This window comes from Hemiscyllium ocellatum, chromosome 18 (assembly GCF_020745735.1).
Source record: "Hemiscyllium ocellatum isolate sHemOce1 chromosome 18, sHemOce1.pat.X.cur, whole genome shotgun sequence".
In the NCBI taxonomy this organism is placed as follows: domain Eukaryota; kingdom Metazoa; phylum Chordata; class Chondrichthyes; order Orectolobiformes; family Hemiscylliidae; genus Hemiscyllium; species Hemiscyllium ocellatum.
In genome coordinates, this window is record NC_083418.1 from 32,153,926 (window position 1) to 32,166,834 (window position 12,909).

General features: G+C 41.2%; 1 protein-coding gene across 4 annotated transcripts in view; it reads left to right on the forward strand.

The window, feature by feature from the left end:
* LOC132824404 (guanine nucleotide exchange factor for Rab-3A-like) overlaps positions 1-12,909 on the forward strand; it is a 46,740-nt gene that overhangs the window by 7,354 nt on the left and 26,477 nt on the right. The window contains exon 2 of one of the 4 annotated variants that reach the window (XM_060838835.1): positions 9,835-9,883. The exons of 2 other annotated variants lie outside the window; for them this stretch is intronic. The gene's annotated coding sequence lies outside the window, so the exon portion shown is untranslated. Of the gene's footprint in view, positions 1-9,834; positions 9,884-9,916; positions 9,995-12,909 lie in introns of those variants that run through there. One more of the 4 variants, XM_060838836.1, reaches the window with a different exon arrangement.

Genomic DNA, 12,909 nt, shown 5'->3' on the forward strand with positions numbered 1-12,909 from the left:
TTCTACTTTTGAGTCTCTTTCTTTCAAAATCCTAGGATTTATACATTTTGCCGAGAGAAGGAATACTATTAATCTGTTTGAGCATTTGTATAATTTGGGCTGAAAATGTGTTGCTGGAAAAGCGCAGCAGGTCAGGCAGCATCCAAGGAACAGGAGATTCGATGTTTCGAGCATAAGCCCTTCAGGAATCATTCCTTGGATGCTGCCTGACCTGCAGTGCATTTCCAGCAACACGTTTTCAGCTCTGATCTCCAGCATCTGCAGACCTCACTTTCTCCCCATTTGTATAATGTGTACACTTCAGCGACTGCAGCATTGTAAGGGTAGGGTGGAATTCCTGTGGGAGGAGGGGTCTTGCCTATGCTGTTTTGCCAGCATGGCCCATGCACTTCAGTTGTGACAGATTTAGTGTCATGAGGCAGTGTGGATATGTGCAAGAAATCAAGACCTGTTGTTCCTGAATTTGCCACAGAAGTAAAAACTTTCAAAATAAGTACATTAGGTTAGATTAGTTAGTGTGGAAACAGGCCCTTTGGCCCAACAAGTCCACACCGACCCACTGAAGCACAACCCACCCAGACCCATTCTCCTACATTTACCCCTTCACCTAACACGATGGGCAATTTAGCATGGCCAATTCACTTAATTTGCACATTTTTGGACTGTGGGAGGAAACCAGAGCACCTGGAGGAAACCCACACAGACGTTGGGAGAACATGCAGACTCCACACAGTTGTTACATTAAGTGCTTCAATTTCTGATTTTTTTTTAGACCCAGTTTGATAGGAAGCACGGCCCAGGTTTCTGTACTGAACAAGAATTACCATTTATTAAAAGTAATTAGTTAAACTGTTGGAATGCACCTCTTTATTCCCTTTTTAAACTCATACAGGTGAGATGTTGAGCCAGGGAAACAATGGATGGAATTGAGGGGAAACTGGAAAGAGTTCAATCGTTGTTGTCCACAAATTCTGTCATGCTGGTCTGAAAGTTTCTTCCTGGCTTTCCTTTTCTGAATGCTTTCACTGCTTTTTAAGGGACATGTTGATTTGTTCAACTTGTAAAATTATGATTAATTAATTAAAGTCATGACTTGCAGCAACTGCAGGAGGAAGGAAATTGGTTTTCTTCAGGTTTAAGGTAAGCTTTGACTGCAGAGAACAGACTCCATTTCTGAGCTGGCAGGTGACAAATTCCCAGTCCCAAGCCATTTAGTTACCTGAGAGCAATTACATAGCTGTTGGCAGGCAAAAGAACTTTGTATCAATAAGTGATCACTAGTCCATAGGTCAATTAACATCTTGTCATCTGGCTACAATGGTCACAGTTGAGTCCACTTCAATTGCTGCTTGTTCAAACAGCTGTACAAGTCCAATGCCTGCCATAAGTCTCAGGTTACTTTTCAAAACATGCAGCAATTCCTCAAAATACTTCTTTAACAATGCTTCCTCATTTTGTCTACAACCATGAAGCACAAAATAAAAATACATGACCATTGCAATAGAGAAACCCTGCATACATTAATTTTCATCGCTTTCCAGCGAAATCTATTTCAAAAACATTTAGTTTTTCTTTCTAGTTTCTTTTCAAATTGAGAAGTAAGACAGTACTAATTATATGCATATTGAAGCTTTTGGATTTTAAATTTATAAAAACATTTCAAATTGAGAAATCTAGAAGCTGGCTGTTTTATTAATTTGAGTTTATTAAATGAACTTGAATATAGAAAGAAAACAAAACTTCTAATTATCACTTACTTACCTCCTGTGTTTTGTTGATTTAATTAAAAAAGGAAAATGTATCCTGCCCCAAATTCACTACAAAGGCTGATATTTCAGGACCTCTAGATAAGAACTTCAGTTGTCACATCTTGCACATCATTGTACAATGTATTCTTGACTTTAAAGTGAGGTTTAAAAATGAAATATATAAATAATAACTTCCATTTGCTGTTTTCACTGAGCATTGGGTGGCACGGTGGCACAGTGGTTAGCACTGCTGCCTCACAGCGCCAGGGACCTGGGTTCGATTCCCGCCTCAGGCGACTGACTGTGTGGAGTTTGCACGTTCTCCCTGTGTCTGCGTGGGTTTCCTCCGGGTGCTCCGGTTTCCTCCCACAGTCCAAAGATGTGCGGGTCAGGTGAATTGGCCATGCTAAATTGCCCGTAGTGTTAGGTAAGGGGTATATGTAGAGGTATGGATGGGTTGCGCTTCGGCGGGTCGGTGTGGACTTGTTGGGCCGAAGGGCCTGTTTCCACACTGTAAGTAATCTAATCTAATTTATCGAATAAAAATTCCAATATAGACCAAAACACTCAACTCTACCAGTGGACAAACACCCACTTTAGTTATACTATACTGAATTCTCTGACTCACCCATGAAATTTGTTTCCTGACTTCAGTAAAAACAGAATATGGGCAGACAGTAAAAGTTCCTTTTTATCTATCTATTTATTTATTTTTAAATTTTATTTTATCTATCTATTTAGTTTATTGTCCAGCTCTAACTGGAGACTTGGGTAATTTATGAGCACCACAGGATTTTCGCAGCTGTAATCCCTTCAACATCCATCTGTTCCCCTCTTGTCCAAAGGAGTATAGTGACTAACAGTAAAGCAGCATCACGCCTGGCAAAGATTTTGCAGAACAAGCAAGAACTGATCATCAGAAGGAAGAATAGTTTTGAATGTTAGGCTGAAAAATTGTTGTTGCAACCAGCAGGATTAAACCATAGCTGTTTTCCAGACACATTTGATAGACCTCAGTGTCAGTGCAGCTTCCAATGGGACTGCTTTCTCTTCACAGGAAATCTTTTGCTTTTCTGGCCACAAAATATTTTGTCAGAAGAACTTTGTGGAAACTGATCCTGTTTTCTTTCCTCAACTCCTGACCATCTCTTGCCAAACCCCTGGGACTGTACGAAAACAAAGATTTTTCCTGTGTGTTATACATTCTTCAGAATTAAGCTTTGATGAGAAGAAAACATTTCCAGTTCTGTAAATATTAAGGAGGACTGAGTGAATCTGTTTGGACTTTGAGATAATGGTTAGAAATGAATGGATTAGAAATTTTAGCCTTGGGCAAGTTTTCAGGTGAGGAATCTACTCCAGGCAATTTATAGATGAAAGACTTACAGTACAAGGCATTGTCTTTTATAAAAATCATAAATATTGTTAAATCACATCTGTCACATTGTTCACAAAGGATGGGATTTTAATTCAATAAATACTTTAGTCTTTGCAAATGTATTCATTCTCTCCTCTTCCTTTTACTCTATTTGCCACTATATAGCCTTGCTAACAAATTCTGAAGCCAATACTTGTAGGATAAGTAGCATGCAGTGGGCATATTTTCAGTGTAATAGGAAAGTTCTTGGATAAGAAACAACTTACCTTCAAATCTTCTTGAAGTTCAATATCTCCAGGGGCGCTGAACAGTACTGGAATCCATTTAAGTTTGAGCATTGGAATAAACACTGCGGTTTCTGTGGATATATACTGTATAAGGCAACCAATGTATGTTGGCAGAGGGGGGATATTAAGACCAATGGCACATTTCAAATAAGTGGGTTATTTTCTCAGTAAAAAGTTCCTTGCATGCTGAATAGCCATTGACATTTTGACGCATTCTTGATTTGCATATTCTAAATAGTGGAAAGGCTTTGGGATCAGGAGGTGTCCCTCATTGTCACAGCCTCTCTCTTGATATTGTAGCCTTTCCTGATATAAATCTTCCAGTTAAGTATTCAATGATTTCCCCTGGATGTTGATGGGTGAGGGACGAAGAAGGTCAGCCTGAGGTGGTTAAGTCTTTCCATCTTGGGGAAGGTGGCCATTGTCTGTCTGGCAGGATCTGGTGTGAATATCTGTCATTAAGTTTAAACGTTTGTTTTGGGCTAACAGACTAGGACTCAAAACAAAAGTGTTGAGCTGATAAGAATATCTTGGGGAATAGCTTGCTGTGATTTTTCTAGGGCTGTGGATTGGCTTGCTTGGTTTTCTCTTAGATCAACTGGAATCATGGTTTCATTCTGTATCTGTTAAATAAAAACTCCAAACTTCTCAATTAGATTCCAGTCTGTAACTTGTGTCCACATATGTATGACTCTGATCTAAATGTACAAAAGACTTTATTTGAGCAGTACAATGAACTCCACTATTCATCTGAGTCATCACTGAAAAATACAAACCTTTTGTGACCCAAGCCTGCATTTGCACATTTTCTAGAAAGAGGCACTAAATGTCAACATGAAATCTGAACTCTGGCTGACTCTTGCCTGCACCCCCAGCTCAGGGAATGAAATCATCAATGGTTAAGAATCTTGACACCATCTAGACCAATATAAACCAACTCTCTGTGGATTGGGAATGAAGCCAGGGATCGTTTAGTTATAGTTTTATTATTTTAACCCTGCTACAAAGGGAGCCATGACTTGGGTGGTTCCCATTATTTGCTAATGTATGGCTTCAATTTTAAATCAGTAAGTTTTATTAAGATACATTAGATGAAGGGTTGGGGAATAAGGCTGAACAGTGAAAGTGATTTAAGCAATGTAATCGTCTTGAACTGGAGAAAGAAGAAATATTTTTGAATGAGTTAGTGTTTTGGTTAGGGTAGAGTTGGAGAACTTGGCTTTGAGATCAGAACACTGACAGCAGTAAGAAAGACAAAGAACATAGTTTGGAAATTTGGGTTTGGAAGGACAAGAGACATTCAGGGCAGCACTCTCCAGGGGGTAAAAAGTTCTAATGGGGAAAATAATTTATTTTGTACTAAGTTTTCTGTTGCAAATAGCTCAGACTTTTTTTTTTCTGGGTGACTTCTCTTACATCTTCAATTGCAACCTGAGTCTTAGTGCTCTTGTTTTCTGTTTTGTTTCCCACCAGCTGTTGTTGGGATAAGTGCAGGGAAGAACTTTTGTGTTTGTTTCTCTAGTTTGTGAAAAATGGGCAGCTTCCAGGTGAGAAATCCCAGAAGCTGAGGAAAATTTTGAGTGCATGCCCAAAACAACAGGTGGTTAGGGGATCAATAATGAAAGTAAGTGGCTATAATTCATAATCCCCTAGACTTCCCAACAAACTCCTTGTCCCTTTTTGAAACATCTGTCTAAATTTACATGACTAGTCTGCACAATACACCATTGTTGGTCTGAATTGGGTCTAAGCAGGAGCTGCCCTCTTGCTGGAGCAGGTTGCTGGTGCTGTCAGTCCAAATGCTTCAAATACCCTGCTTTTGCTTTTGCTCTGAATGATGTGTATTTATAACAGTTTAGTTTGCAAAAACCTCTAATAGTTTTTAAAGCTCTAACACTTCATGGAATTATGTATTGATAAACGCCACACTGCCCAAATAGTCACAATCTCCGCTTGCTTTCCCCATCTCCTACAAATATCTCCTTTCTCAAGTATGTCTTCACTTGCCTTTTGAAAGCTGGCATTGCAAGTGTGTTCCAGATTGTAAGATCTTTCTTCAATGCTGGGCCTATGCTGGATTGACTGGGTACAATGAACATTGGAAAATTGGAAAGATTGGAGTGATGACTTGTAAAGGGACTTTTCTTCCCTTCAGTTTGCACGCAAAGCAACAACTTACACTGCTGTGAGGGGTGGTGTTGTTTAATGAGAGAACAATCTGACGAAAATGCAGGAAATCTTCCTGCTATTCTTCGAATAGTGTGATAGGATCATCACATTTTAAAAATAAATATTGTCAAAGGTCAACATTTTCAACTGAATCACTCAAGTTCAGAATTTCATGCACAAGCATATGATGACAGTTTTGTTCATTCAAATGTGTCAGCAGCTGAATCAGGCTCTCAATTTAGCCTCTACTTTGCCTCATCTGATGGGAGTATTTGATAGAATAGTACAAAGGAACTTTGTGCAACATCTAACTGGATATCTGGTTGATTTGTACCCATTGATGTTAGAAATAGTCAAATTTCCTTGCTGCTCATTGTAGCTAATATCCGCTAACTCACTAGAGATTGGAAGCAGCAGCTGGGTCTGGACTGTGGTAATTGGGCCCAAATCCCACCACTACTTCAAAACAAAAAAAATTGCCAGGTTTCTATTTTGTTTCCAAGACAAAGGACTGCATGTTAATGATGCTGCATCATGTTTGTATGGTATTCTGTCACTCTGATCTCCAGCATGAAGTAACAAAAATCCTTTTGCTGAGATTTTGCATGAAAACTGCTGACTTGGCATGTTTTAGAGGCAGCGAGAATTCCTGTTTCTCAAACAAGTCTAATATTGTTTTGGGAAAAATAAGCACAATGATTGTCAGGTTGTAAGTTTTGTATGCTGAGCTAGTAGGTTTGTTCTCTGACATTTTGTTACCATGCTAGATAATATTATCAGTGAGCCTCTGAAGTGTTGGTGTTCTGTCTTGCTTGCTATTTCTGTCTCAGCTTGTTGTGGTAAGTGAATATCATTTTCCGGTTCTGTTTCTGAGGTTTGTAAGTGGGGTCCAAACCTGTTTGTTAATGGAGTTCCGGTTTCAATGTTAGGCCTCTAGGAATTCCTGTACGTGCCTTTGTTTTAGCCTGTCCTAGGATGGATGTATTGTCTCAGTTGAACTGGTGTCCCTCTTCGTTTGTGTGGGTACTAGTGATAGTTGGTCATGTCTTTTGGTGGCTATTTGGTGCTTGTGTATCCTGGTGACTAGTTTCCTGCTGTCTGTCCAATGTAATGTTTGTTGCAGTCCTTGCAGGGTATTTTTTTATACATGATGTTCATTCTGCTGGTTGTTGGTAAGGGGTCCTTTTTAAATTCATCTGGAGCTGTTTGTGGGCTACCATGATGTCTAGGTGCTGGAGTAGACTGGTCGTCATCTCTGAAATGTCTTTGTATGGCAGGGTGGCGAGAGTTTTTGGGCGTGTCGTTGTCTTGTTTAGGTCTATGTAGGAATTGGCAGACTGTGCTTATTGGGTACTCGTTCCTGAATATGTTGTATAGGAGTTTTCCCCTCTCTTCTCGTAGTTCCTGGGTGCTGCAGTGTATTGTGCCCCATTTAAATAACGTCCTGATACAGCTCTGTTTGTGGGTATTGGGATGGTTGCTCCTGTAGTTGAGTATCTGGTCAGTGTGTGTGGCTTTCCTGTAAATGCTGGTCTGCGGCTGTCCATTGGTTTTTTGTTCTACTGTGACGTCTAGGAAGGGGAGTCTATTATTCTCTTCCTGTTTTGTGGGTTTCTTCAAATTTATTGCGTTTTGTGATGACAAAGGTGTCATCCACATAGTGGACTCAAAGCTTGGGCTGGATTATGGGAAGGGTTGTTTGTTCTAACCTCTGCATTTCTGCTTCTGCTAATAGTCCTGATATTGGTGATCCCATAGGCATTCCATTGATTTGTATGTGATATCATTTAAGGTGAAGTGGGTTGTGAGGCATAGGTCTAATAGTTCGAGCATGCTGTTTGTGCTGATTAGAGTTGGTGCTGTCAGGTGTTTGTATCCCTGGTTTGTCTCAAACTGAGGTCAGTGTTTCTATGGTCAGGGTGATGTTTATTGGTATGAGCAGAGCCGTCACATTGAAGGAAACTTGTCGTCTTCTACCTTGGTGGCTTTGAGGAATTCCTAGGTTGAGTGGGTAGAGTGGCAAGAACTGCAACAAACATTTACATTGGACAGACAGGTAGGAAGCTAGCCACCAGGATACGAGAGTACCAATTAGCCGACTTTGAGCTGGAATTGGTCATCCTGGGAACAGATACGGTGGAGCCAGAGCAATTGGGAATAAGGGATGGCACTTCCTACTGGAGGTAGGGTGGGCAGGGGTGTAGTCTAGGTAGTTGTGGGAGTCGGTGGGCTTGTGATATGTTTGTGGTTAGTCGGTCGCCAGAGATGGTGATGGAAAGGTCCAGGGAGGGGAGGGAGGTTTCCGAGATGGTCCAGGTGAATTTGAGGTCAGGGAGGAAGGTGTTGGTAAAGTTGATGAACTGTTCATCCTCCTTGTGGGACATGAGGCGGTGCTAATACAGTCATTGATGTAGCAGAGGAACAGGTGATCATTCTAGATGGCCACCTCCTTCCATGATCGTAACTTCTCTTTGCAGTTGGTTGACGCTGCCCTCCAGCGCATCTCCTCTGGCTTCAAGCACCACCGCCCGTGAACCCCACCCCTCCCAATGCAACAAGGACAGAACTGGCCTGGTCTTCGCCTTCCACCCCGCCAACCTCTGCATATGATGCATCATCCTTCGCCACTTCCTCTACCTGCAAATAGGCCCCACTACCAGAGAGATATTTCCCTCCCCACTCCATCAGCGTTCTGAAAATACCATTCCCTCCACGACTCCCTCGTCAGGTCCACACCCCCCCACTAGCCCACACCCAACTCTTGGCACCACTCCCTGCCAGGAAGTGCAAAACCTGTGCCCACACCACTCCCCTCACCTCTGTCTAACACCCCAATGGATCCTTCCACATCAATCAGAAGTTTACCTGTACATCTACCAATGTCATCTACTGCATCCATTGCACCCAGTGTAGTCTCCTCTACATTGGGAAGATAGGACGCCGCCTTGCGGATTGTTTCAGAGAACATCTCTGGGACACCTGCACCCACCAATCCCACTGCCCTGTGGCTGAATACTTCAATTCCCCCTCCCACTCCATCAAGGACGTACAGGTCCTGGGCCACCTCCATCGCCAAACCATTACCACCTGATGCCTGGAGGAGGAACGCCTCATTGCACCTTGGGGTCCTGCAACCACACGGGATAAATGTGCATTTCAACAGCTTCCTCATTTTTCCTCCCTCCACGTTATGCCAGTCCCAAGTCTCCAACTCAGCACCGTCCTCTGGACCCATACACCACTCCCCGCTCTGACCTGTCTCCTACTCTCTCCCCTTCATCCCCCATTGCTTTCCCCCCCTCCCATTTATGTGTCAACCCCAACACACAAGCCTCCATTCTGATGAAGGGCTTGTGCCTGAAACCTCGACTCTCCTGCTCCTCAGATGCTGCCTGACCTGCTGTGCTTTTCTAGCACCACACTCTCGACTCTGATCTCCAGCATCTGCAGTCCTCACTTTCTCCTGGAACACTTCCAGCTTGTATTTGGAGCTTTGGGAAATGCATGTGTCATGGTGCTCTTTCTTAGTTATAAATCCTACTGGTGCTTATTGCCTGGAATCACAAGTGAAAAGTGATCACTAAAATGATTAGAGAGCTGCTGCTTCTAGAATCACCCACGAAATAGACCACTTCCAGAGATGGCAAAAGTCCATTTTTTTTTTGCCATGAAATATGTGATAAGTGTGTATTTTAAAGACTGGCAGCATTCAGACTCCGTAAACACTTCTCATGCAAATGTACATACCTTGTCCCATTGGTCAACCCTGATCCTCCATGAAGTTTTGTGCTGCCTTGGTCACATGACTGCTACTTGCAGTGGACAAACGAAAACAGGTTCCCTTACACCTATTAACCCCCTCTGACCCCTTTTCGGTGATAAAGCAAAGTTACAGCAAGTACGTTTCAAATTTGATGACCTAAAGGTGGGTCAAACACCTTTTTAATAAAATGAGAAGTGGAGATATTTGAGAAGGAATTTCCAGAGTTTAGGGTAGTGCTTTTTTTCACCTGTGTAACGTGACCACAGTTTGGGTCACTTCTCTATTTTATTTCTGCTCCGAGGTCCAATAAAAAAGCATGAATAGGTGTGTGGTGTTTTTTCTGGGGACATGGGTTCAAATCCCAACTTGGCAGATTAAATTTATTAAAAAAAACATTAAAGACCTAACCATCACTGTATAACCACTGGCAAATTTTCTTTTTTATAAAGATATTTGTCTCACTGATGCCGTTTTTGTTTTTTTCCATAGGAAATCTGCTGTCCTAACCTGGTCTGGCCTACATGTGACTTCAGACACAGTAATATGGTTTATTCTTAACTATCCTCTGATTTAGGGAATGGCAATAAATGCTGACCTAGCCAGTGATGACACAACCCAGGAATAAATAAGAAAAAGCTTTAAAATGGAGGTACAGTGGGGAAAATGTTTGTGAAGCTCTAGCTCAGTCCCTTAACAGAAAACATAGCTATAACCACAACAGCCTTTGTTCTCTGGTGACTAAGTTCACACGTTTCCATTATATTCATTCTATCTTCCTAAAGGTTGATTTTTAAGAACTCCAGTGATTGAGGCCATTGTAAATTAACAAGCTGATTTATGATGTTCTATCCTGAGTCATAGAGGTCTATAGTGTGGAAACAGTCCCTTTGGCCCAACGTGCCCATGCCACCCAGTTTTCATAATTAATTTAATCCCATCTGCCTGCATATGGTCCATACCTCTCCATACTTATCCCATCCATGTACCTGTCTAAATGATTCTTAAATAACAAAGTTGTACTTACTTCCACCATTATCTCTGGCAGCCCATTCCTGACCCTCATCACCCTCTGTGTGAAAAGACTGCTCCTCTGGGCCTGCTTTGTATCTGTCCCCTCTCACCTAAAACCTATGACCCCACCCCCCGAGTTCTCCTCTCTCCTACCAAGGGGAAAAGCTATTGGCTATCTACCTTAGCTATGTAAGTCATAATTTTATAGACCTGTATAAGGTCATCCCTCACTTTCCTGTACTCCAAGGGAAAAAAGGTCCCAACCTCCTTTTATAACCCAAACCTTCCCATCTGGGTAGCATCTTAGTAAATCATTTTTGCATTCTTTCTAGTTTAATAATATTCTTTCTATAGTTGAGTGACCACAGCTGCATGCAGTACTCCAAGTATGTTCCCCATTAGCCACAGGGGCTAATTATAGTCATATGCTTGGCCACAGACTTTACATCAGATGGACATTAGGACCATGCAGAAATCAGTTCAATTGAGGATATAGTCTTAGACTCTGCCTGATACTTAGTCATGTTTTGAAAACTGAAAATCTAACAAGCAGAACAATCCTTAACATTGCCTGTCCCCTTGCAGAATTAAAGAATGTGGTAAAGAGGGCCCTATTTGAAGGAAGTGAAAGCATGTTGAAATATTTTACAGTTGCTACATCACAACTGGTTCCTGTGCAATGATTAGTTGTTCCTGTAAACATATTTTGGCAGAACTGCTCTTCACAGTGTAGCATACTATTGCTCACCTTCAGTTAGTCCTGTCCCTCAATCCAGCAAACTCTGGAAGATTGTTACAAAATATGTGCTAGGGATAGAGGTCAATTTCGAATCATGTGGTGACTTGATTGTCATGACTTAGGTCATCAAAACCCTATCAGACAACATTATTTTATGTGTAACATAAGCTAACATATTGTTGTTTCCCTTTGAATTTCAATCTGTTTGCTTCTCAAAACAGGAAACAAAATGTATATACGTTTGGAGATTGCAATTGATCGTTCTTAGCTCTTCTCTACCCATAGTGTTCTCTTCCTGCCTGCTTGCCTGGTTTCTGCATGTTCTGCTAACGTTCCATGCAGACACAGAAGTCCAAGGTGTGGCCCCTCCCTGTCTATGATTGGCCAATCAGGTCTGCTAGCACTGTACTGACTTCCTTTGGATTGCTGTCTCCCACTGTTGAAGAGAATGAAATCATTTCAAGATGTCTAATGTCAGTGTCCACTGGATGTTTTTTAAAAATCAGCTCCATTATCATGAATTGATGTATAGTGTATATAGGGAATATTTTAAGGGTGAAAAATTCTTGATCTGTAGGAGCATTAAAGCATATGGAGAAAGTACAGGGAAGGCAGTGTGAGGAATGTTGGATCAGCCATGATCCTAGTGAATAATGGAGCAGGCTTCAGGGGCCAATTCCTTTGACCTTATGGAAAGCAAGTCTGGGCAGAACCTTATCTAAATTGATACATTGAGAGTATTGTGAAAATGGGATATGATTTGGCCACTTTAAAAATAAATTAATCCTGAGTTCAGGCAGGACAAGTGTCCAGATATGACAATCAAAATGATATGTCACAAAAGAACATCATTTGGTTGATCATGCTTGTGCTGGGTGTTTGTAGAATAGTTTGATTAATCCTGCCCCTCTGTGTTTTACCTTTTTTTTGCGCAAGAATGAATAAACGTACAGGATCTGAATTATGCAATTTCAGGACATGAAATAAGTAAATTTCAGATAAATCCAGTCTTTTTTTTGCTGTGACAAATCCCAGTTTTACAGGAAGAGGTGACCACCTTGGGTAATGTACTGGAAATTAAGTTAATTTGTCATGTGACATCTGATCACTGAATATTACTGGATATTGCTTGGTTAAGTGCCTTGGGCTAAACAAATTACTTCAGCCCCTGTGTTTTGTAGCCGATACAAAGATTTCAATGAGATGAATTATGATATAATTTGTAAGTCAAAGCAGTGTTGGATAACCCATTTCCGGATTAGTTTTTAGGTTAATGCTGAGTTTTAATTCTACTGCCAAGACGGAACTTTCCAATACTCCAAATTCTTAACACTTCCTTTTCCCCATTCTTTTAGTTTTATAGCTTTTAATTTCTATTACTACTTACTGTCCCACTCTCTGTCACAGTCCATTATCCTAATCCTGGTCCTCTCTCAAGTCAGTGCCACCATTTGATCTAACCCAATTCCTAGTTAAAGTCCAAGATCAGTCAAAGTTGAGGGGAGAATTGAAAAATACTGTAGTGTCTTGGCTTAATTTTACATCTGTCTGTGAAGGTCTTTTCCTCGTTCTCCAGATTAGTAGCCAGTTTTTGTCTTTGTGGTAATTGCTTCTTGGGCCTTTTCCACTCTGGACTCTAAGGTTGTTCGAATGGTAAAACCAGGAGATTTTTTTGGAAAGCAACAGCATAATTTTAATGTTTTTTGCCATGGTGGTGTTACATTTCTAGAGATGGAGCAAGATTAATTGAACCCACCTATGAAGGAGGCCTGGTGGTTTTTTGAGTTGCCCTATTAATGGGTATGCTTTCCAGT